The sequence below is a fragment of the Passer montanus genome, unplaced genomic scaffold (genome assembly GCF_014805655.1).
Source record: "Passer montanus isolate IOZ18808 unplaced genomic scaffold, ASM1480565v1 scaffold30, whole genome shotgun sequence".
In the NCBI taxonomy this organism is placed as follows: Eukaryota; Metazoa; Chordata; class Aves; order Passeriformes; family Passeridae; genus Passer; species Passer montanus.
The window spans coordinates 9345507-9372338 of NW_024367708.1; the positions used below are offsets into that span (position 1 = coordinate 9345507).

At 37.4% G+C, this 26832-nt stretch overlaps 1 long non-coding RNA gene across 1 annotated transcript; it reads right to left on the reverse strand.

The window, feature by feature from the left end:
* Nucleotides 1–15019: 15019 nt before the first annotated feature.
* Nucleotides 15020–26486, reverse strand: LOC120504794. The gene is made up of 2 exons (XR_005628117.1): nt 18498–26486; nt 15020–16380 (listed from the first exon to the last, which is right to left on the reverse strand). It is a non-coding gene; the product is annotated as an uncharacterized LOC120504794 (long non-coding RNA).
* Nucleotides 26487–26832: the final 346 nt, after the last annotated feature.

Sequence of the window (26832 nt, forward strand, 5' to 3'; positions counted from 1 at the left end):
ATATGACCAAAAAGCTGTGAGACTTCAACTAATTTCCTGCCTACTTTTCCCCACTGCTTAACCCTTCCCTAGCTAGTAATCCAGCAGGCAGCTAAACACACAGCTGCTCCCTCACTCCCCACTCACAGAGGAATGGGGAAAAAGTATCAGGGACAAAACCCCTAAAGTCCAAGTCTTGACATAAAGACAGTTTAATCAGACAGAAAAAGAAAGGAAAATAATAATAACAAAACCAGGAACAGTAAAAACCATGTTATTATTATTATTAATAATAATAACAACAATAACAGTAATAGCAGAATTTGAAAATACAGAACAAGCAATATATATTGCATCACCTCAGCACCCAATGGCCAATACCCAGCCAGCTTTCTCCACAGTTGAGCATGATGCCATATGTTATGGAATATCCCTTTGGCCAGTTTGGGTCAGCTGTAGTGGCTGTGTCTCCTCTCAGTTTCCTGTGCCTTCCAGACTCCTTGCTGGCAGGACACTCAGAAGCTGATGAGTTCTTGACCACTGTTATCAACAACTATAATATCAGTGTGCTATCAACATTGTCATCCTAAATCCAGAACACAGCACTGCCCCAGCTACTCATAAGAAAAGTAACTCTATCTCAAATGAAATCAGGACAGGGATACATTCCTGTAATTAGCATATCCAGTTAAATATTTTCATATCAGAACTTGGCTGTAGGTTAGGAACCCTATTGAACCTTAATAGTAGAAAGGTTAATAATAACTTCAAGTGCACAATTTTCTTAAAAAAAAAAGTTTAAAACAGTAACCAAAAAGAAACTTTTGTGCCAATAGACTTAGCAATAGAATAACAATTTTAGAAAAAAAAAAAGTCAAAATACAATGAAATCAAAATTGCCTCAATAATTGCTTTTTGGAGCGTTTTTGCAAGAGGCTACTGGCATTATTGATAAAAAATTTATTCTTGAATTCTTTGGGGTTTTTTTTGCTATTTTTCACCTGAATGAAGATCATTGAGATAAAAATAATGAAATAGCAGCAAATAAAACCAAACCAAAACAACATACCCCTCCCCCAGCAAGAAGTACTGAAGCAAACAGAATACTAGTGAATCAGCACATACCTTTTGGTAAATGTTTAAATGGAATGGATAATCTTGATTTGGAATTGAATTAAAGCAAATGAGGTTAAAATAGATGAACATTTGGACAATGAGAAGATTTACATAAAACACTTTGAAATCAAACATTATAATTTAGTTGTTTTGGTTGTTTTAATGGTAAGTACTTTCAGAAGAATAGATATCAGAAGAATATTATAAAGAAGGTGCCAGTATTTCAACAAACAGAACAGAACACAGCATAATAATATTGGCCCAGTACAAATTTTCTTTCCTAATCTGTTTAATTCTATTTAGTTCACAATTTCAGGACAGTAAACCTGGGACAGAAAGATGAATGAGAGATACTTACTCTAGTTTCCAAATCTAGGTATCAGATCAGGATTCCAGATGTTGCAGATTCCTAATCTAAATTAAAACGAAACAATATTGTTGATCCTGCTCTGCTAGGGCAGCTGAAGTTATTGATCTGTAGCATCTGAAAATACGGGGATTTAAAATAAGTTTTCCTCCTATTTCAATCCACTATCTTTGAGGTTTAAGTGTATTCAGAAAGAAATGCAGGAATCATGGTATCTGTAAGCCAGCTCAGGATTTTGCATAGGGAATATTCTCTACTGGCTGTTTACAGTGATAATCTGTACAAAGCAAGCACAGCAGATTCAAAGACTTGACTTTTGTGCAAACAAAATCCTTTCCTCCCCTGGCTATTGAGGAACCAACATTGGAAATTAAGATATACATCTGAATGTCTGTGTATGTGTGAAGTCTATAAATTTTTTCTGCTCAAAGTAAGAATTTTTTTTTTCCCTAGGAGAATTAGATGATACACTTTCAATTTTTGAGTAGAAAGCAAACAGATAAAAATTTCTTAGGTCAAAGTTAACTTACTCAACTGCTACATAAACAAAAGCATTTTACTAGCTAAATGTCTCACTTAAGATTATACTCATTTTTTCTCTTTTTGAGAATCTAAGCTTCACATATGATATCAGTTTAAGGACATTATTAATTTTTCTCATTTGAAATGTCTCAGGTTCCCAAACCCAAGTTATTTGCCCATGCTTTTATTTATGGTCAAAGGAAGCACTTTAAGAATGACTCATCAAATTTAGATCAAATTTAGAGGTCAGTTTTAGGATGTTGTAATTGCCTTTGGAGGTGCCTATCTATCTTCCCCAATTACAGTCCACTTATCTCAGCTGTCTGTTTCTGACAGAAGCCTGTTACAGAACTAGGCCTAAAAGAGTACTGTTAGATTCTAGAAATTATGAGAAACTGATTTTTTCCCCCTAGCAATTAGGAGAGACGAATTTTCAACAGACCTTTTGTTTTCTTCATTTATAAAAATTTTTACAAGTCTTTTAAGTGAGAAAAAACTGTGACTTATTTTTTTCCTATAAAGCAGTTGTATCTTTAAAACACTCACTCATATTCTAAAATTATAAAATCTCCAGTTCTACAGTTTTCTTCAGTTTTCACTGTATTAATGTAACAGACGACAAGTTATTTTTAACCTGTCAGTTAATCGGAAAACTGCTATTTGCCCATGGATTTTTTTTTTTCTAAAGATAAATACTATTATGAAAGAAACTATTCTGGAAAAATAAGTTACAGAGTAAAAGTTAATTTTTCTATGTCTCAGACAGCTTTAGTTTACAATTTTAGCACATTCTATTCAGTATGGGCAACCACCAGTAAAAGGATCTGAAGTCAACCAGGTTCCGTACTGCTACATTTCATCAGTACATGACTTCAAATATACACTTTTGCAGATGTATGTCAGTTACCATAAATACCTACAGCAATCTGTCCACAGCAGACAGAATTTCAGTATAGGCTACTTTATTCCTATTTAGAATCACAGAATCATGGTTTGGGTTGGAAGGGACCTAAAAGATCACTAGTTTCAACCTCTCTTTCATGGGCAGGGACCCCTTCCATCAGACCAGGAAGCTCAAAGCTCCATCCAGCCTCACCTGAACACTGCCAGGGATAGAGTATTGGCAGCATCTCTGGGCATCTTCCAGGGTGTCATATCCCTTGTTTGGCCTTTTTTTCCTCTCTTTGCTCCAAACCCCACACTGAAGCAGCCCTATCAGCAAACCTGCACCCTATTCTAATGCTTCTCATCCTGCCCGTACCTCTCCCTACTTCCCTGCCCTCAGCCTGCTCTCACAGGGCCCTGCCCACCCGTGACAACACACAGGAGGATCATTCACACCCGTGTTACCTCCAGGCCCATGCCTGGTACAGGCTCTTGTGTTCCAGCTGTCCTCCTTGGGTTCTCTCCATGTTCAGAGCTGGGAATGATGGCATGCAGCAGGAGAAGGCTGTGCCAGTGAGATACGACTGAGAGATGTAGACTGAGGCACCAGGTGAGGACAGGCAGCAAGCCAAAATATGGTCAGGCTCCTGTGAGTCATGTTGCTGTGCAGTGACACTGAGTGTCCCTTGATCTTCCTGGTGGAATTGAACTGTCACCACAGAGCTGCTGGGGACTAAAAACCAACAAACAAAAGAAGATATATGAGCCAGTCAGAATTATGGCCTGGTCGCTGGAAGAATGTGGGCTGAATTTATACTACTCCTTCCACATCCACAGCCCCTTCTGGATGTCTTACTCCTGCTTTTTTTGCTCTGGAGGGAAAGAAATATTCTGAGAGAAGAAAATGCTGCTGAGTTCACTTCTCACCCCCACAATGGGTTAAATGGTCAAGATTTCCAGTTGCTGGAGCAGCATGTATTTCAGAGTCCCTGGTGTGTACTTGTGGGTTGAAAGCTGTATTCTGTCCTGCCCCCAGTGCAGACTGCTGCTGTTGGACAGTTGTGCTGCAGCGTGCTCAGGCTACTCTGGATTTCTGTCCCCAGGGAAGCTTTGCCTTCTACCATGTAGATCAAAGCATGCTCCAGAAGCTCTCAGCACCTCGCTGTCACTGCCCTGCCGGAGCACACGCACAGGGTAGTGGTTTTTGTGGGCAGAGTTATCTTCTCCAGTGCCACTTTGTCCTCTGGAGTCATCCTGCCAACCCAGCACCTACCTGTTCTGGGCCATTTCTGTTCACTGAGCATCCTCAGAATCACCTTTGCTGAGCATCCTGAGCCAGGGTCATACTGGAGTATGAGGCTACTATCATTCTCCAGGGAGCTCACGGCCTGTGGGTGCCGAGTACTCAGGAGAACAACTGGAAATATTTTCTCCCCAAGTGTGTTGTCGGTGGCAGCAATACTGTCTGGGTTCTGAGATTATGGGGAAGGGTTCTGATTTATTGAGTTCATTAGCTATTGAAAAGAAAACTTTGTAAATAGTAAAGCACAATCATTTGTGTTTTATTATTCTACTCTCTAGATTCAAACTATTACATGAAATAACTTCCCAAAATGAAATGGATATTTCTCCTAAGTGTGGACAAAAAAATTATCTCTTTTGTTATACTGTTGATTTTTCAAGATGACTGCGGAAGGTACACAGAGAAACCTGGTGAAATGGAAACCAAAACATAAGCATAGAAAACAGAAATGTAAGAAAATAAGGGGTTTAAATTGTTTATATTCCAGTCTCACCCTGAAGCAAAATACACTTTCATCCACGTAATATTCTGCCTCTAAGCAAGTGCAGCATTTGGTATTGTTATAGCAATTAAAGCACAGATCTGCTCACATAATGAATTGATTTTAGATTAGAATTCTGTTTTCAAAAGCACATAGCTGTGCAATTTAAAGACAAGATGTAACCAATATTCTACTTTTGTCTGAAAGGAAGTCCCATTTTTCACACCACAGTACAAAATTTAATTCTCTAATGAAGATTATTCATAGAGTGAAGCATCCAGAAAAGACACACCCCCTCACCTTCAAAATTAAGCAACAGAAAAAGTAAACAAAGAGAAAAGCTATCCATGAAGGCTACACATTTATTTTTCTTTGTATTTCCATTCTGATTATTTAGTAGATTCTAACCATCCTTTAAATTTGGAATTTGCATTGATTAGACAGCTACCACTAAAATGAAATTGTTCCTGTAGAAATGGAAGTACAGCCCACAGAGTTAGGAAAAGTAAGATCTACTTAAAATAATTCATACCAAAACAGCAATTGATCTTGATTTTTATGTTCCATGATTCCACTTCACAAAAGAAGACTATTATTTGAAAAGATGAGTAGACTGTTGATAAGTGTGTCTTTTCTACATCAAGATTGAGAAGGTTTAATAATAATTAAGAGCATTTGAAAGGTAGCTGCCAGAAACACTCCTAAAATCAAAGCTTTATTGTGCCTGTTACTGCAGTATTATACAGAACAAAATGTAATACTGTCCAAGAAGCTGGACACAGAAAGTACCTCAAGTCCCTTGTAAAGAATCTGGGTTTTTAGCAATTGCATCTGAAGTACAGGTGATGACACAGAAGCATTTTTCCTGATTTCTCTGGGGAAGATAAAGCTTTTGCTACCCCTCATTTTTAAAAGTAATGTTTGCTTGTTTGACATTCAAATACAATATCCTAGCTAATGTTTACAAATGGGGTTTGGATGCATTAAAGCTGCATTTTTCTTTCCATATTTACCCGTTTAATGTATTATTACAACTTATGAAATAATAATATTGAAGTAAAATGTACTGTACAGAAATAATATATTAACATGCAAAAAAGGAGGTATTTTTGCTGAGTTGCCAAATACTTGTCTTTGGGTTGTCTCTTGATTATCTGCAGCAGCAATAAGAGCTTAGCAACATGCTGCATTTTTGGCCCTTTGATTATTTCCACAATTAAGTGAAAAGAAAAATGGCTTAAGGCATAGCATGATATGGAGACTTCCAAAATAAAGCAAGAGAGGTGAGCATACAGCTAAATAAGCATACCCTGTTTAACAAAAAGAAAAGGACAAAAATTAAGGAAAAGGGAATCAGCATGACAATTTTACTTTTTTTTTTCTATTCCTAGAATGTGTCATGTGTGTTTACTATGGAGATAGTTGTTAAATGTGAGTCTCTGCTTCATGAAGGAGTCAATACATGCCATTTCTAATAATATAAGACTTATTAATGAATCTGGTGAAGAGACAGGAATATTGACGTACAAAAACTATTTAAATTGAGATCATCTCTATCTGAAATTAAAGGGTTAAAGTGCAGGATGCTGTACTGTACACATATTTTACCTTTACAGGACATGTATCAGCTGATAGGGCTGCTCCTGATAGTTTCATTTAGTTGCTTATTTTTATGAATGTAAATAAAAATTATATTTCCAGCATGATTTGGGCTAAAAAGAGAACAGCATTCTGCAACTCTTGGGCATGTAAACACAGCAGAACAAGTAGAGTATGATGCACAACTAACTGAGCATGACAAAAAACATTCTGATACAGATATAACAAATATTTTTCTCTTATGCCCTTTGGAATGTAACCTTTTGGAGCAAGTTATTTAATATTCTGAAAATTCAGACTTTGCTACCTCTTCTAGATTTATATATCCTGTTCTCCTGCTTCCATCACCATCAGCACCTTAGTGCTAGACAAAATACCTTATTTTCAAATGCATAAAAATTACCACATTTTGTTGAAGTCCATGTTGCAGTAGCTACTACCTCAGAGTTTGATTTATTGTTGAGGTTTTTTTGCACACAATAATTACATCTTAGCCCCTAAACCATTGCACGTGGCTTCTCTTATTAGAACATTTTTTACAAATTAATGGTTATAATTTAATTAAGTCTGTTTTCCATAGCTGGTTTTTTTCTTCTTATTTTGTTATTTGAAAGGTAAATATTCAGACCTGTTAAAAATTAAAGGGAAGGAAGAGAAAAGGGAAGGATGAGAAGGTCAAGGAGGGAGAAGTTAAAGTAGAGGGAGAAGAAAATTAGAGGGGGGAAGGCAACAGGATTGGAGGATATCAAGGGTGGGAAGGAAAAGAAAAGATAAAAAAACCAAAAGAGGGGAAAAAAAAGTAAACAAATAAGAAATTTGAGCTCAGATGATGGATAAATTGAGTAGGAAGCTGTGAGAGATTTTTCCAGGATAGTAAGATGCTCAATGTGATAAGTGGAGTTCTTCAATCAGTAACAATGCCAGCTGCACTACTAAATATTCACTTAGAACAGACATTCTGAAGTGGGCAAGTCAGTTTGGAATACTAAACAATCCTACAGCTGCTTTCTGCCTTTCTTTTGCATCAAAAATTATACTTTTTTGAGAGAAAATTTATATTTCATATGCCAGTGTTTTTCTATCATGAATGAAGCCATTTTTATTTTCTGTGGCAAGGTGAAGGGCTAAAAGTCTTTCAGTATGTTTCCTTTCTCTACTAAGAGAATCAGTTATGACTGAAAGTATTGCACTGCAGGCATTTTTTGTCAGACGCTGAGAGTTTCATTTTTATTTATATGATGTATGACTTTCCACCCACTTCAGATGCTTTGCCTGACACCTAACACCAGCTCCAAGAGATATTTATCAAATTGGCAACTGGTAGAAAGAAAAGACTGGTTCTGTTATCTTTGTCCTCTCCCTTGCCCAGACCTCCCATAAGGCCCATGCAGTGTCCTCAATCTTGTGAATATTTTTGGAGGTTTGACTGTTACTGGACACTTGAAAAAATTTCTGTCAGCTGTTAATTGCTTGGTGGTGTTTAGAAAATAACTTGTGACCTGGAAATCCAAATATTATCAGTAACATTGAAGTCACTTAACAAACCACCTAGGGATCTGATTCAGTCATCTAAACACAGTTTCTCAGCTCATCTCAGATGTCCTAAAACTCATTTTTCATAAAGATACAGATCTCCTATAGAAACTGTGTACTGCATGTCAGCCCTATGCACGTATTCTGCAAAGACAATGTATTTCATAACAGTGGGCATGTTGCTTTGATGGGAATAACTACATAAAAATATTTTTATCTGAGGATTCTCTTTGTGTAAAATATACATTTTTTCAATAAATCATATTAATGAAAAGTAAGAAACACATCCTAAAAATGTCCATGTCTATATGCATGCAGAAGAATTTTATGCATATAGGGCTAACAGGGCTTGGAGAAGAGATTTTCTCTTTTGAGTAACACTGCAAAAATAAAAAACCTCTGTATCTTTATGGAAAATCAAGTACTGAGGTCAGTAATCCCAGAAGTGTGATTTTACTAGCAGTTGAAGGAATAAAAGCCTAGCTGTTTTCAACTCGTAAATATGGGATGTACTTCAGTAAAATCAAATAAATGGATGAAAATACAAAATTTTTCTTTTTAAGAAGGGGCAGTCATGAAGATGTAGCACAGTATATTGGAACTGAAATCTTTCATTCCATTTCTGATTCTTTTCAGCAATAATAATTAGAAAATATCATTGTCATTATTAAATTGTAGAATGCTCTGTCTTTTCAGTATCTTACACATGCAGAAAGCTTCCTAGGATCATGTCACTTAAAGAGTGCCATCAAAATTCAAGGAGATGTCAGCATCAGATTAGCATCCCCTAAACTGGTGCACAAATTGCAGTGTGCTGCTGTCTGTGCCTTACTGCCCCGGCTCCAGACCATCCCTGTGGCAGCAGCAATGTGGGATTGAAGGACAGTACTTTTGATTGAAGTTCAAGTTATATGGATTTGATAAATGCTTATCTTTTTAGGAGAATCTACTGTATTGTCACTGCTGGTGATAATGATGGTGTTCCTTATTTATAAGTTATATAACTATTTCTGAAATACAGTTTTATTATTAAAAGCACTTAATTCTCCCCTTTGATGTATACAGCAATCTTACACAGTTTCAGTGCTTGGAATTCCTCTGGGGCAGATTTTACCTGTGAGGGAAATCCTACTTTCAAAGTTGCCATAATTTGTTTTCCTAATATTTTGATTATTGGTTTAATAAGAGTAAAAAGGAAAATAATAATCAAATTGTATTTTGACAGATGTGTCAGACAGAAGATATCTTCAATGGTGTACCTTCAGAGCTGAGACATTTTCCAGTTGACAGAAGAAAGCAAACAGCACCACAGGCTGTACTGTACCTGCTGAGCAGTAAACTACAGCATAAAGCATTTGTCTGACCCAATTACTTTTGAATGGACTTAATTACAGTGAATAACATAAAAATAAATATTTAGAGAGTTTCAGACATATACATTGCCAGAACTTACATATTACTTTATATTTGCCACATCATTTCTACAAACATGGATGCTAGAAATGCAGTAAGCAAAAATGGTGATGGGAATTGCTGGATGTCTTTGGACAGAAGGCAAGCATGATGCAAGCAGTGCGTATGTAGCTCTGGTCAGATCTTTTGTAGAGACAAGATGGATAAATTTGCTTGCATTTTCTTCTAAAATATTTTACTTTTGTGTATTTAAGAGGGAAAGACTATTAAATGTATGAAGCCAAATAATTTTATTTGTTTTGGAAATCTGCTGTGCATCAGCCATTGCTACTGGAAAAGGTCTACTTTTGCACAAGCAGGTAATGCAAACCAATAGAAGGTAAATTTTCTAAGCAAAACAAGTGAAAATGGTGACCAAGCATCCCCACACAGATATTCTAGCATTTTGTTTCTTTGGGCCAGCTGTAGCAGTTCTAAGCACTGCAACATTTAATGCATTCTGAAAAGCTGAACATGATGCCCCAAATTGTGCTCTGGATCCAAGAAACTCAGCATGTAGATGGAGCTACAAATGGCAGAGTGTAAAGGGCTCTGTTATAAACCCCGACCTTCCTTCTGGTGTTGTGTGCACCAGGAGCACACAGCAGGTACAGACCCCTCAGCCTGAGGTCTTGCTCTTGATTCTAGGGGTGCATCTTTCTCCCTTGCCCCCCAACTACAGCTACAGCCTATAACCTCATGGTACACTCCCACACTGTGACACAAAGTATTGTTCCCTTATCCCAAGGGCCCAGCAGTTCCCATTGGAATGACACCTATGTCCATTCCACAAGCCTCACCATCCTTGTTTTCAATGTAATTCAAAGAACAAATACTATTCAAGCAGTGAATACTCTTTGCCACAACTTTTGTGGCCCCTGGTTGAGCTACATATATTATATAACCCTGTAAAAGCAAAGAAAGATCAAGAAATGCTGCAGATCAGTAAACCTGTTAGGAGAGAAACAAAAACCTTTTTTATCCAGTACCAATGCAAAGAAGACCAGGGCTCTGACAACACAACAAGGCCGATCAGTTTGCCGCACTCCTGGTGGATCCATCTAGTTTGATACCTCTGGCACTTAGATGCTGTAGCCTGCACATCCCACTGTGCTAACAAGATAGAAACCTGTTAGTGATTCTTCCCAATCCTTATTAGGGCAATAAAGGTGTCAGCTGATGTATGCTGTGGTTGAATGACCATCTGTTCAGGGGTAAACAAGTCACTTGAACGCTGGAATAAACATCGAGAAGCTTCTCTGTGTTATGGCTTCTGCAATAAACCCTGCCACACAAAATGCAGTCACCATTTCAGACATTTCAAGATAACAGGCTGGCAACAGCTTTTGATATCCTGAATTTACCTGCATACAATCACATCCTGAAGCAATTGCGTGTTTTGTAAGAGAACTGCTGCTGATTTCACTGGACAAATTCCTTCACAGATGGCACATACTTAGCTACATTTATGCAGTTGATTGCCCCAGGATAGTTTTTGTGCCAGAACTCTTGCTCCCTGAGGATGTGTTTTTATTTCACTGTTTTTATTTTTCTGGGTAGCTCTTGGAAACTGGTCTTTCTTGCTCTCGGACTAAAGGCTGGGAGAACTAACTAGACTCCATGGTGTTCCTTGAAAACTGGAAAATATAAGGGCTGTAAATAATTGCTCTGGATTATTATGACAGTATTTTTTAGTACATTTGAAACAAACAGAAGACAGTTTTCTGTTTTTATAAAACTCAGTGGGTTCATGTTTTGGTTTTTTTTTTTCTCTGTGAAATTTCAAAAGCACCCAAAATTTTATTGGACGTTCACAGATGTATGTTAAGTAATTATTGCTAATAAAAAAGAATGCATTTAAGTAGAACATGATCAATTACATCTAATTCCACTCTTTTATATAATGTGAAGGACATTCCACAGAAGAAAATAATTTCAAATTGAGCAATCAAAATGTTCCATTCCATTTTGATAGGGAACACACTGACATTGAAATGCTCCACTTAAAGAAATTATCAAAATAGTTATTTATCCTAAGACACATTTGGCACAAGTCACTGTTTTCAAACCTCTCTGTAATCTTCCTAGACTTTCATTTTAGTTGCAGACTACTTATTTTAAATGTAAAACTTATCTTTAATATGAGTATGCTGGACACACAGTTTGTCCAAGTAGATAAAGTTTTTCTGCTTTCCTAGGCTATGTTTTGTCTCAGTACCTTTCTCTTGCCTGACAGGGACAAACCCCTGCATTTAGCCTGGACTCAGATGGAGTATTTATTATTCATGACAATACAGCATTGCTGGGATTCATGGTAGGGCAGTATTATGGTTTGACTGCCCATATTCCCACATCATCCTCTCCCTCCCTCCTTAGCTCATTGTTAACTCTGGAACTCATGGGCCTGCTTCTGCAAGTGACCACTGTTTTCAGCCATGCAGGAGACACAATGGGACAGCTTCTACTTTGAGTAACCAGAATCTCCAATGATTGCTGCAATAACTCCTTTTCAAGTATACATGTTTAGAACATGTCAAGTCTTAGTTTCCTATTAAAATATCTTTTCTTGGGGGGGGGGGGGGGGGGGGGGGGGATGAGAGTGGGCAAATGGGTGGGCAGGAGGGCAAATGGGTGGGCAGGAAATATAAAAGATCTCTTTTCCTTTTTAAAGGAAAGTATTCTGTAACAGAAATTATGACCTGTTAATAAGGATTTTAAATTATTACTGTAAAGACAGGACCTTAGTCACAGTCTTTCTAGAAATTGATTGCTGCTACACTTGTTTACACTTGGTTGTAAACAAGAGGGAAAGTCCTCTTTCCCTCTTTCTCGCTTGAATTCAGTATGACTCTCTAAGTAATGACAAAGCATGTTATTTTGAGACTCAGAACTTGCTCCCTCTGTATTATTCCTTTCCTAGTTCCTGTTCCAGTTTCACCATCTTTTCACCTTACACTATAACTTCATGAATGCAGTCCTCACAAATTCCTCTAGCTCCTTAGGTCTGCTGCATCTTGAAAGTCAGAATGAAGCTGCAGTTTGAAGCAGCCAGTGGTGACAGAGTGTTCTTTTAGCTGCAAGCACTACTGTAGGTACAAATTTGTGGTAATTGGGAATGGGGCTGAGGCTGAGTCTCGTCCCTAATGGGCTACAGCTGTGAAAAGTAGGTGAGCAGTATTGAAGATAATGAGACATGGAGTAGCCAGGTGCACTGACCTATCACCAAAGGGACCGGAGGGCACACAGGTGTAATGCATGAATGATCAGGGGTATGAAATGTTGGGCTTAAGAAGAAGAAGGGCCAATGCTTGAAGAGTTTTGAAGTGGTTCGGTGTTACTTTGTATGTGTTGAAGCTTGCTGAAATTTTATGGCGATACTCTGTGTATCATGGTCCTCTCAACAGCAACATATGCTGTAACAAACTACAATATTCTGTTCCACATTGTGTTATCCTTTGTCTCCCTCAACAACTCATTTTTTCCTTTCACCAAGACTTCTTACAGCTCTTCTTTTAATAACCTGATGTTAATGGCAGCCTCTAGATGCCAGAAGTGCAGGGCAAGAGGGAGAAAATGCCATAAGTCTGAGATACTTGCTTTCATAGAAACAAAGATAGCAATTATACTCTTATTCATTATGTATTTTCATGAACATTCTAGTTTAGATATCCTTCTCTTTTCTTTGCTGATCCTCTTGTCATATGTGCATTATTTTCAGATGCTAGAGTACTAAGTGCTGAAATATCTGTCTTTGCAGGTAAAATTGAAATACATCTGCTCCCTGCCTCCCTTTTACTTCTGAAATGGTATGCAAAGAAATAAAGGGGAAAAGGCAATAGTCTTTACATCAGTTGCATTTTGTCCTGCTTTATTTTCCTCTCTGCTTTCAAAAGCCTAGAGAGTAGGGTACATTAAGCACAGCATCACCTGCTGGGCAAAGGAGGTGATTATCCCATTCTGCTCTGTGCTGGGGCAAACTCACTTTGAATATTGTGTGCAGTTTTAAGCACCACAATATGAGAAAGACAATAAACTATTAGCACCCAAAGGAGGGCCACAAGGAAGGTGAAGGGCGTTTTAAGCACCACGATATGAGAAAGACAATAAACTATTAGACAGCACCCAAAGGAGGGCCACAAGGAAGGTGAAGGGTCTGGAGGAGCTGACTTATGAGCAGCAGCTGAGGCCATTTGGTCTGTTCAGCCTGGAGGAGACTGAGGAGAGACCTCATCACAGTCTACATCTTCCTCATGAGGGGAAGAGGAAGGTCAAGTACACATCTCTTCTCCTGGTGATGAGTGACAGGACTCAAAAATGGTATGAAGGTGAGTCAGGGGAGGTTTAGGATGGGTATCAGAAAAAGATTTTTCACGTAGAAGGTGGTTAAGCACTGCAACAAGCTTCCCAAGGAAGTGGTCACAGCACCAGCCTGTCTGAGTTAAAAAAGCACTTGGACAAGACAGGCATATAGTGTCATAGTGTCTGTGACAGGGTCAGGAGTTAGAATACACTGAGTTAGTGTGACACTAGGGTTGTCTGTCACAGGGTCAGGAGTTAGAATACACTGAGTTGGAAGGCACTCAGGTGGATGACCAAGTCCATAATTCTTTGACTCAGAAGCTATAAGCTAAAACCATCAGAGACTAGGAAAATGTGAATCCTAATTTTAATTCTAAAAGTAAAGTTTTAACGATAAAAGTTTTTGTGGTTTTTTTGGTTTGGGTGGGGGTTTTTTTGGGTTTTTTTTTTTGTTTGTTTGTTTGTTTTTTGTGGGGTTTTTTGGTGTGTTTTTTTTATTTTTGTGGGTTTTTTTTTAAGTTCAGTGTGCCTATCTTTTAAGATAACTAAGTTTTTCAAGTATTAACTGCCTTTGTGACTCCTTCTTTCCTATCTTTTCCCTTCTATGCTCTGCTCTCTGTAGCTGTTTTTGTCTGCCTCAGTGGTAGTAAGTAGACAAAATAAATGTCTGTCACAGGGTCAGGAGTTAGAATACACTGAGTTGGAAGGCACTCAGGTGGATGACCAAGTCCATAATTCTTTGACTCAGAAGCTATAAGCTAAAACCATCAGAGACTAGGAAAATGTGAATCCTAATTTTAATTCTAAAAGTAAAGTTTTAATGATAAAAGTTTTTGTGGGGTTTTTTGTTTTTGGTTTTGTTTTTTTTTTTAAGTTCAGTGTGCCTATCTTTTAAGATAACTAGGTTTTTTCAAGTATTAACTGCCTTTGTGACTCCTTCTTTCCTATCTTTTCCCTTCTATGCTCTGCTCTCTGTAGCTGTTTTTGTCTGCCTCAGTGGTAGTAAGTAGACAAAATAAACAAGGATGAAAATACAAGATGAGAACTCCTTGATTCTTTTTTAGAAACAAAAATAGTACACTTCATTTTTGATGGCGATGGAACACATGTTGTCAAAGCTTCTTCATTCTCAAATAATCTTTCTAGTGACAATGCACACTAAAGCACAACAGCTAGACATACTAGGACTGATACATTGTAAAGCATCATGGATTGACAAAATGCTGAACAGTAGCAGTCCATGATGAGATGCCTCCAAATATTTCTGAAGAATGCAGGAGCTTCCATTAAGTTAATGATTGTTCTAATCTTGCAGTGACAGAAAAATGAGCTAAATCCTTACCTTTGTAAATCTATGCCGCCCTACTGATATGTTTGTAGCATTCCACTTTGCTGCAGCAGTTGTAGTGCTTGTCCACTGTGAGATGTGATGAGTTCCTTGAAATTCAAGTCAATCGGGGAATAAGACAAGGTGAAGCAAGCAACTTTTTTGAGTTTTGTTTATTAATTTGTTTTTTTGGGTTTTTCTGTATCTGTTTCAAGATTACAATGTTCTTTTAGAGATAGAGCCTTACTATTGAACAAAACACAAAAGGCAATATTAGCAACTGCAACAAAATCACAGACCACAATGAAGAACTTACAGTGAAATGCAATATCACATTGCAGATAACATAAATTATGGGTGCTGTTAATTGTGTGTGACATTCACTTAGGACTGTGATAAATAGTGAACAACTCCACATCTGCCAGAATTGCTGTGTTCTCAAACACATAAGAACTTTTGATTTCATATCCAGTTCCAAATGTTTTGGATTAGTGTAGTGGGTTGACCAAGGGTGGATGTCAGCTACCCACTGAAGTCACTCTATCACTTCTCTTTGTAACTGGACAGAGGAGGGAAAATGTAACAAAAGGTTCATGTGTTGAGATAAGATCCATGAGAGATCGCTCACCAAAAACCATCACTGGCAAAACAGATTTGAATTGAGGATATTAATAGAATTTATTGCTAACAAAATCGAAGGAGGATAAGGAGAAATAAAATCTTAGAAATACCTTCCCCTCACCCCTCTCTCCTTCTCCTTTACCTCCTCCCCCACTGGCACCCCAGGGTGATGGGAAATGGGAGCTATGGTTGGCTCATCACAATGAGAAGAGTCCCATGGAGAAGAGTGCTTCTCCTCTAGCATGGGGTCCATCCCAGCAGAGAGAGTCCTCCATGGGCTTCTTCAACTTTAGTCCATCCCATAGGCAAGAGTTCTTCACAAACTTCTGCAATGTGGTCACTCTCCCAGAGATGCAGTCCTTCAAGGACAGGCTGCCCCAGTGTGGGTCCCGTGTTTAATCACAAGTCCTACCAGGAAACCTGCTGCAGTTCTTCTCTATAGAGGAGGTCCCTGGGTCTGCAGGTCTCCATAGGTCTGCAGGTCCCTGCCAGGAACCTTCTCAACATCCCCCAGGTTCATATCCCACTTTCAGGAATCCATCTGCTCTGGCATGGGTCTCCACCAAGGGCTACAGGGGGATTTCTGCTTCCCCATGAATCTTCATGGGCTGCAGGGGCACATGTAGCATCTCTTCCATCTCCTTCTCCACTGACTTTAGTGTCTGCAGGGCTCTTCCTCTCACACATTTTCGCTCCACTCTTCTCTGGATGCAATTACAACTGCACGACTTTTTTTTTTTTTTTTTTTTTTTTTTTCCTTCTTAAATGTTTTGTTACGGAAGTGTTGCCACCGTTTCTGGTTGGCCCAGCCTTGGGCAGCGGTATGTCCATTCCAGATCCTTCTGTCAAGCTTCTCACAGAAGTCACCCTGCAACCTTCTCAGTACCAAAACAAACCTGGCCATACAAATCCAAAATTCAACTAACATTCAAAATGGTGCTACACAAAATGTATGCCACCAGGCTAATATACTTAGTCTTGTAACAGAATTGCTACAATAGAATTTAAACTGAATATTCAGATATTGTTTCTGCACAATAGTTATGACCTAGAAATTATTTTTATGGGAATAGTGGCTCCTATGGCTCTCCTGAGCTGAACACTATGGGCCTGCTGCAAGCCTCTGCCATGACACAGAATTTAAACCTTACAATTCAATCCCCACAATGGACTCCATCAGTTGCATCCTGTATCCCACAATTAGTTTCCGCAGTTGCAGCCTGAAATCCTCTTCTGTTTCTCACTGACATATAAGTTGTGATACTTATTTTTAACATCTATTTGTTTCTAATTCCTTCACATAATTTTTACTCTTACAGTACAGAAGTCTACTCCATAAAAAAAAAACTTCAATGCATTATTGTAACACATATGTATTCTTGTTACTTTTTCTGTAGAAAGCTGAAGAAATTTTTTTTTCTCATCCATCTAGTAAAGTTAGAATAATATACTTGCTAACATGTTAAAATAACTGTGAAAAGTAGATTGAGTTGTCATGCAGTTTGGCCTTTCAGTTGGTCATGAACCATTGGTGTGATTCAGGCAGGTATATCTGAAGAGTGAGTCAGAGAAGTCCAAAGATTTCCACATAGTCTTTTATGAACCAATTTAAAGGTGAAGATCTGGATCAGCGCATGAAATCACAAACCATGAGGTATATTTCTCGTGTATTCTTACACCTTTATTCTTCTTTGCAAAGTGTGCTGTCGTATGCACAGTCATTCTTTGTCTAATGACAACTCATCTAAGTATATATACACACACACACACACACACACACACACATATATATATATATATATACATGAACCTGTGGGGTAAAGTAGCTAAGATAGAATCAGAACGATTTTATTTTAGACAGTGAAAAATATAAACAAAATCCAAATTCCCTCCACCCCCGTCTTACCAATATCATCTTCATTCCTGACTCATCTACCTCCTCTCTGAGCACTTTGGCAAGGATTGGGAATGGAGGCTATGATCACATCACACTTTTTTTTTGTTGCTTCTTCCTCTTCACATCCTTTCCCTGCTCCAGAATGGTATCCCACCCATGGGAGACAGTTCTCCACAAACTTTGCCAACATAAATCCTTCCCACAGGATGTTGTTCTTCATGAAGCATGCCAACATGGGCTCTTTCCATGGAGTATAGCCCTTCAGGAATAGACTATTCCAGTGTGAGTCCTCACTGGGCTCCCAGGTCCTGTATGAAAACCTGTTCTGGTGTGAGATCTCCATGGGATCACCATGGCCTTTGGGCACACACATCTGCTCCAGTGGGTGATCGTCCATGGGCTGCAGATGGGTTTCTGCTCCACCATGGACCTCCATGGGTGGCAGGTGAACAGCCTGCCTCATGGGCTGCTCCGTGAGCTGCAGGGGAATATCTTCTCTGACTCTTGTAGCATCTCTTCTCAAACTTCCTCCCTGACCTTGGTGTTGGCAGAACTAGTTCTCTCAAATTTTATCACTGCTCTCCCCTGTTTTTTTACCCTTTCTAAACACTATCCCAGCACAATAGCAGCACTATTGATGGACTTCCATCAATAGTGCTGCTATTGCAGCACTTTTGCCAGAAGTGGTGCTGTCTTGGAGCCAGATGGAACTTGGACATGGGAACACTTCTTGTGTCTTTTCACAAAAGCCACTCGTAGCCTCCGCACTACCAAAAACCTTGCGTCCCAGCACAATTGCAGCACTATTGATGGACTCATCTTTTGCCAGAAGTGGTGCTGTCTTGGAACCAGATGGAACTTACCCCGACATGGCAACACTTCTTATGTCTTTTCACAAAAGCCACTCGTAGCCTCCGCACTACCAAAAACCTTGCCATGGCTATTATATATATTTAGCAAAAATAGTTTCCTACACCTAAGTCAAAACAACATCATAACACCAACAAAGAGTGACTAGTTGCACTCATTTTACCCCTTGTCTCTTCATCATAATCACACACAAGCACAGAAAAAACCAGTTATTCTGTCATTCACAATGGTTGATCCATACTGTACCTGTTACCATTCTCAATCACTGTCCTCCTCTCAAATATTCAAGTGCCCTACCTCAGCCACCAAAAAGAACTGTGGTGGGCTCCTCTTGGATTACCACCTACCAGGTGTCCATAAATCCACTTTATGACTTCTCTCGTCTTCTGCAGGACAGGAGGAAAACAAATAAAAAGAAAAACAAAAAGAAAAACAAAAAATTGTGCATCAAAATAAAGTCAGTTTAATGAAGAAAGGCAAGGAACACACATAGAAGCAAAGGAAAACAAAAATATGTATTCTCTACTTGCCAGCAGCAGTTGATGTCCAGTCACTTCCTGGGAAGTAGGTCCTCAGGATGTGTAGCAGTTGCTTTTGAAAATTAACACCTTAACTACAAATACCTCCCTCCTTCTCTTTTTACTTCACTTAGATTTGTTTCAGAAAACAACATCACATGACATGGAATAACCTTTTGGTCTGTTTGGGTCAGTAATCCTGGCTATGTCTCCTCCCAAGCTCTTGCTCACCTTTGAAGCAGGGGTGGGGAGTGACAGGACAGATAACCTTGATGCTGTATGAGCACTGCTCGTACACTCACACTCACTCGTACACTGCTCTCACTCCTCTGAAACAGAGGTGTGATATCAGTACCATCCTGGCTACACAGCACAGCACTATAAGCATTGCTGTGGGGGAAGCTAATTCCATCCCAGCCCTAACCTGTGTGCCAGCAGCCAGGTTATAGCAAGGAGAAATTTTTATGTAAGCACTTGTCTAGTCTTCCTATTCAAATGAGACATTATTCTAAAAAGGAGTTGAAGCTGGGATGAAAGAAGCTAGAAAGAAAATTATCTGTGCCCTTGCTATTATGGCATTTGACAAAGAGAGTGGAATCCTATGTATTTTTAGGAATCCTTATATAATCCTTATATTGTATAAAACATTGAACAAAATACACATAAAATATAACATAAACCCACACCATTCTTCTGGTCTTCTGCCAAGAATGGCTGTAAGGCCCCAAAACCTCCCTTGACAAGCCTCTTAAAAAGGCTTATGGTTTTTTATATACTCTGAGTTAGATGCACTAGAGAAATACAGACAAGATATTCTCAAAAGGTCAAAACAAGAAATAACTTTACTGGCAACTTCAGAACATAAGAGAACCTTGGCAAAAGTTTAGAGCAGCATTCAGTGAATGTAAAGAATTTCACAAATCCTTAATCTGGCATATTTGACTTAGCAAACATCAAGCCTGTCCGATTTTATGTTACTCAAAACTCTGAGAAGAGGGAATTAGAATAAGAAAGAGAGAAAATAAATGGCAAAAAACAACTATAGTTACACCTCCTGGTTCTAGCGGTGTTTTACTGACAGAAATTCCATGAAGAGATGGAATCAAGATGTGCTTACTTCATGCTTTGGCTTAAGTACCCTTTGGCTTTCCTGGGCCCTGCCCCCAGGGAGGACTTTAGTCATTTGGCCATTCAGGAGTTGGGATAGGGGCTCCAGGGACAGGTGTGGAGCACCTCTGGTGTGCCTCTGGTGTGCCAGGGATTGGTGGCCACTGCAGAGATGGGGTACAGGCCTGGAGAGGTGGGATGTGCAGGACAGAGCATCGCCTCACCAGGGCATGGCCTGACCTGCCCTTTCTCCCACAAATGCACCCAAAATTTTTCGACCCAGCAATCCTTAGTTTCTTTTATTAAGTTTCCAAAATAATAAGTTGAACTCATAGCAAAGAATTAATTACTTTAAATATTTGTAAAAATATTTAAAATGTTTAAATCATTTGAGAGGGAGCATATTTTTACAAAATCTACTTCTAACATTAAAATATTCCCCTCTATGTTTATATTTCTAGTGCAAAACCACTTGTAATTAGAACAAAAAATTAATAACATGTATTAATGAAATCACAAGCTTTGATTTCTTGTTCTAGCAGACAAGACACTTCAGATTTTAGTCTGGTACATCTCAGTGGCAGTTCTAATATTACAATCAAGCTCTGTAATGAGCCTTCTTGAGTGAAAGAGAATCAGTTACAGGTCCTTCCTCTGATTAATATTTGAAATACTGATTGGATATGAGGTATTGAGTTTTTAGAAGTACCTACAAGTATTATAGAGATACCTAACCATTTGTATGATAATAATCTAATCATTCATTCATTTCATCTTCCTAATAATATTCCATTTCTCTTTCTTACCTCCTGTTATTGGAATTTTGAGCAGTCTGCATAGAGAATTTCCAAATATATGCTGCAGTTTTCTTTTGGAGTCTTTACCACTTCAAAGACACCTCCAGTGATAAAATATTTCAGCACCATCTTTTTTTTTTAAATATCATTATTTTCAGAAATATGTCTTATAATTAAGACACTAATTAAGTGTCTTTCATTTCTGGAAGTTTCTCTTCTTCCACCATCTATCCACCATCTATACAATGACTAGCCTCTTCTCCATCAAGTTGTTTGATATGATAATCATGTCTTTTTAGAGCAAAAATTGGTTTTAGACTTTCATGAAATCACAGAAGAAGTATTAATCAGTAACCTTAATTAATTATAAATATTGGGCTATTCATGTCTCCTTCCTGCCTACACTCAATTACATCTCTGCACAAATTCATGACCATTTTTCAATTCATTTATTGGTATCTTTTGATTTATCACTATTATTCTGTTTGCAACAGTCATAGGATCCTCAGCAGTATTTTTAGCTGTGGATTTTCACTGTATGGTAACAAAATGCTGTATGCAAAAGAATTTATCATTACTAATTTTATGAGGAACATTGCTGTTTGTGTGGTGTAGGCCTGACTGCAGATTCATAGTCAAATGTCCAGCAAACTGTCCTCTCTTAACCTCTTTTAGTTTTTATGTTCTTCACATTTTATCTTTAGATTGAATACCAGTGCTTCAAATAAAGATACAATATAATTCAGGATTTTTCTCCCTATTGTAATAAGTAATTATTTTTAATTTGTGGGTTTGCATTATTTTTCTGTCTTAGCATATCTTTAAATTTAGAAAATAACAAATAAACAAAAAAATCCCTCTTTGTCTTCCTAATTTATTTTCCTAAAATCCAATATGTTAAATAATTCTAAAAAAACAGATATTCCCTTACTAACCCAACAGATGAATTTTTTAGTTAGATACATCTATATTTATGTTTTCTTTACAGCCATGTAGTTTTTGAGTTCCCTTGACGGCACAATACCAAATCTTGTGTTTTAAGATTATTATATTTTTTCAAACCTAAATTCCCCAGTTTTGTAATTATATTCAAAATGCTGCATTGTATTTGAAATTATGCTTAATTTTAAAAAATCAGAGAGATTTACCATGTCATAGCATCCAGCAAAGCAGGTCATTTACATTCAGGTTGACTGAAAATGTAAAGGATGTTCCTCCTTTCTCAAATTTGAAGTCTTTTTCCTTCCTTTTTAAAAATAACAGAGCAAAATAATCCAGCACACATTATCTGATTCATATGTAATACTGATTTTGCTTTTCTCTCTGGTAAATAATCAGCAATCAACTTTTAATTCTAACTCAAAATGACCAGGTTATACAATTTTTTATAATTTGTTTTGTCGTTGCTTTGTATATATAAACATATGTCTTCCAGTAAATATTTTTAGGATGAAAATATCTCAGTAAATTTTCCTGCCTGTCTGAGCATTTTTAAGGAACAGATTTGCTATTAATTTTATCTTTGTATAGTTTTTAAAGCAGAAAATCTGTCAATGTTTTCATTGAAGATTGGTTGAGTGTTTCATTCCAGAAAAGTTCAGGTGAAAAACTGGACTTTATATTTTGGTTTTGCCTCTATCTGCTTTAGTCATTGCTTTTCAGTTCACAACCTATAATATATTCAGTGATGCCTTTCAAATGCAAAAGAAAGGATATAAAAATTGAAAATTGTTACAATGTTTATTATTTTCATGACATTCAGGCTTTGTAAGGTTCACTGTCAAAAAGAAGACAATAATGTGAGAAATGCCTGAAGCAAATATTCCTTTAAGGTGGCCTAAGGCTCTGCTCTACCTGGAAAACCAGTGAATGCCTGAGAGGCAGGAAATACAATATTGGGTTTTCATCATTAATGTACTTCAAATTTTCATATTGTCTAACATTGTATGACAAAAGAAACATGTTTTTACTGTAAAATCCTTTCCCAAATAATTTCAAATTATTATGCATTAATTTTTAGCTCAAAATCATCTATGGTGATGTATGACACTAAATACAACAAATCGAACTAGAATAAGACATACCATGACAAATGTTACCTAGTTTCACATTTGCAAGACAGCTCTGGCTTCCAAGTACTGAACTTACCTGTGAGGTACTATCAGCAAAATTTCAATTGCTCCTTGAGTCAAAGGCACACTGTCTTCAAAATACTAGCTGTTTTTCCTTAAACTACAGGAGGTATCTAATTGCTATTTGCAAGTTAAAAACAGCGGACTGACTTCATTCCCTCCTTTCTTTCAAAACAGCTTAAAACAAAGAAAGCTTAATTAAATGCTAATATTAAATGTTAAATGTTAATAAAGTTAAGATCAACTCAAAGTTTAATTTCCCTAACAATCATTGTGATTGTTGAGATGGTGCCTGTCATTCTATAAAAGTTCATTAGAAAGTATCAAAACAAATCCACTACAATGTGAAAAAAGACCACCAAAAGAACTGGCAGGAAGCATTTTACCTCGGAAAGCAGGGGTTCTGCAGATTGGCTTAAGGTTTATAAATGAAGTGAAAATAAGAAGGATCCTAGACCAGCTCACATATTTAGTAATAAATAGTACCATCTGAGACCACCCACATATATAGAATGGGAACAAAAGTAGATACAGTGTGTTGGGCTGGAGATCCTATTTGTGCTTGTCAAGATACCCAACAAAGAAAGCATGTAGATCGAAAATGATGTGGGCCCTAAAAGCTCACTGTAATTTTAGATGATACAGTGTTAAGGAAATTTTTCTGCCTGACCATCCAGAAGCCACTCTGGCTGTCACACTCCCACCACCTGAGACTTTCATTGCTGGAACCTTGATCATGGCAGTTTCAAGGAGATGACAAGTGTCCATCATGATGTCTTACACACGCCACTCTCACACAGTTAGATCAGGTTTCCATACTGGCTCAACCCCTTGGATTTCCACAGCAGAATCTCAGACATCTGGATCCCTAAAATAATTTAATCATAGTGCAATCACAGAATAGCAGACGAAGCTGGTGCCTCTGAGGACAGACCCTGAACAAAGGACTCCTGGGCTTTCATACCCTCACAGTCAATGCAAGGTAAAGTCTGAGGTCTTACAGCTGAGTGTCCCTGAGTTCCCGGTCACCTGGCTGGGCCACAGGCCCCTGTGCCCTCTGTTCTGCAAAGGGTCAGCAGTTCACAGCCTCTTGGCTGGGGCTCCAACACCCCGAGCTCAACCTGCACCTTGAACTGCAGCTGCACCCTGACCTACTGGCATTGAATCTATTCCTCAACAGTTGCAAGAAACCTTAACTGAATAATTATGAAACAACATTACCAAAAGCAGAAGGGACCTCTGAGTTTCATCTGTTTCAGAGTGAAACCACTTTTGACTAATAGTTAATAATAGTATATCACTACTGTGAAAGTGTAAAAAGGGAAAGGCCCTGTCTTGATCACTGTCAGGTAAAGAACAGTTTACATTTGGACATAAGGAGGAGTTGTTTGTTTTTTTCTAAAATCAAGGAGCCTTACCAAATTCAAGATCAGTTATTTCTGATTAAAAATCAAATATCTTTCCAAGGTAATGAAAATGTGTACTTTTGGTTCAGTTTCAGGAAGAAACTGAGAATTTATTTGGTAGAAGCCAACAGAATGGCTCAGAAACAGGAATTAATGTAACTTAATGAAGCACATGACACTGACAAGATACAGAACAATATAGCCACAGTACAGTGAAAAGCCATACTGCTGCAATTCCAATCTTGTTCCAAATTTCTAAACAGTAAAAGTAAAAAGGACAAATAGATTTTGTTTTTGAGAATATTAGTTTATCCAGTATATTTCAACATTGTACATATTTTCTTATGAAAATATATACCATTATTTATTCCAAAGGAGTACATATATAATTATTTAGTACACAAGGAAAATTGTTTTCCTCTTCTCCATTTTGTACTCCAATTCTTAAAAATTACCTATTCACAGTCCTTCAAGAGGAAAACAAACAGCAGCCCCTTGCTGCTCTGAGGCTGGGCATCTCTGTGTGAAGCATACAACATTTTTCTCTTGTTGAACAAATGAAATAGCAAGCCTGGTTGTGTTAATGTGGACAAGTTTCAGGTATAAACTATCCTGCATTAACAAATAAATTTATTTTTGAAATTTATATGTACAGTCACTTGATTTTAGTCCACTTCATATTTGCTACAACCTGTCACTGTTGGGCTATTGATTCAATAGTTTGATCCAGTAGCACAATGTCTGTACAAGTTTACACAGTTAGTGGAACTTTCCAGTTCCCCAAAGTATTATCAATACTACTGCAACATTTTCAGCAGATTTTATCAGTATTCTAAGAACAAAACATCTGATTTGGCAGCACATCTCTTCCATGCACTTGGTTGTTGATATTGACTATGCCACCATCTGAAGCTACTTTGAATACTCTAGTTTCCCCTCTTCTAAACAATCTCTCTTTTGAAAAAGAAAAGAACAAGAACAAGAAACAAGGAAGATGATAACACTTTTTCTGTACTTCATAGCTTTGAAACTGACACACCAGAAGGGTTTTTAAAATTCACAGTAATTAGAACTTTCATTCAAAGTATAGGCCAGTGAGAGCTGAATCAAAACCCAGTTTAACATCTGTGAAAAAAAAACAACAAAAAACAAACAAAACAACCAAAAACTCAAAAAAGAAGCATCAGTCACCAATTGCAAATAACACTTCAAAGCAATAAAATATTCCTTTACTTACAAGAAATTTCCAGACTGTCAGCTGAGAGCAAGGAGCTTATATGAGCTGTTCTATCAAGGAAACAAGTGCAAGTATTCCAGTTCAGAAGGAAAAATTCTTTTCAAATATAAATACATGCCTTGTAAATTAGGAAGATTAATCACAAAACTAATATTGCAAGGAAGGGAAATTAACGATACTTTAAAGAACTGATTTTTGCTTGTATTGAATGTTATTCCTTGATAATTTAACTTAAATTAAACAATAATTTTGTGGAAGTGTTTACCTTTCTCCATTATTACAGATGGAATTTAAAGTTTTAACTTAGATGTATAACAGAAATAAAGATAGTCAGAGTGAGTCAGCCATCTCATATATATGAGAAGTAGAATCTAATTCAAATGTATAGAAATTATTATAAATTTATTTCTATGTTTATGTTTGTAAATTTTTGTGTGTGTGTATAAAATGTTAGGAGTAGGAATGATTCATAAACTAGGGGGAAAAAAGCTAAAAATATAGTCAAAGTTGGACAGTCTGAGCTGGGGCATGGGACAAAATCCCAAACAAAAAATAACATTAAAAAATTAAAGCACTGGATAAAGGAAAATAAAACCCACCAGACTAATGTTCACAGATCTGCTAATGGAAATATTGAAGGACATAGAAGGAAATGAAAGCAGGTAAAAAGCTCTTTGAAACCTATGAAGTGAAAATGTAAATCAATGAACCCAGAAGAAGTGATAAAATCTTTTATACTTGTGTTTCCAAAAAAAAAAATCTTTAATCTATTAATGAATAAATATACTGATCTTATAGTTTTGAGGATAAAGTACAAGCAGCAGCTATTGCACTATTAAGAGTTACAGGCATTTTGGATAAATTATTAAGATTTTATAAATGAAATCTTAGATTCATCATGACAAGCATGTTTTGCCATTTCAATTCTTTTAACTTCCCACATAATTTAAAAGAATACAGAAAATGATCACATCTACTTACGTGAGAGGATCTGCTAACCTTGTTTTGCTGAGCCTGAGGGGTAACTGAATGCCTGTCTCATTTTCTCAGAAGAGGTTTGGCTGTAGTTCAGTCCAGTCATGAATATAATGTCACCCACGTTAAGGTTATTTTTGTGCTTTTGCTCATAGCCTATAGGCTTATTCTGGCAGCAAGAGATCTTTGACTAACCCCATTTATGAGGGAAACTTCTCTGGGCACAAGCCCAAAATATACACTATTACAGCAGTTCTATAGGGAATCCTCAGGAACTTAATGAATCAGCTTTATGACTTCTTTGCACTGAGCCATTACAAATTTGCTGTGGAGTATCAGTGAATCTGATCCAAGAATTAATGTTATTGACTGGCTTAGCATGATTATTGTAGAGTTAAGCTTTAACCTA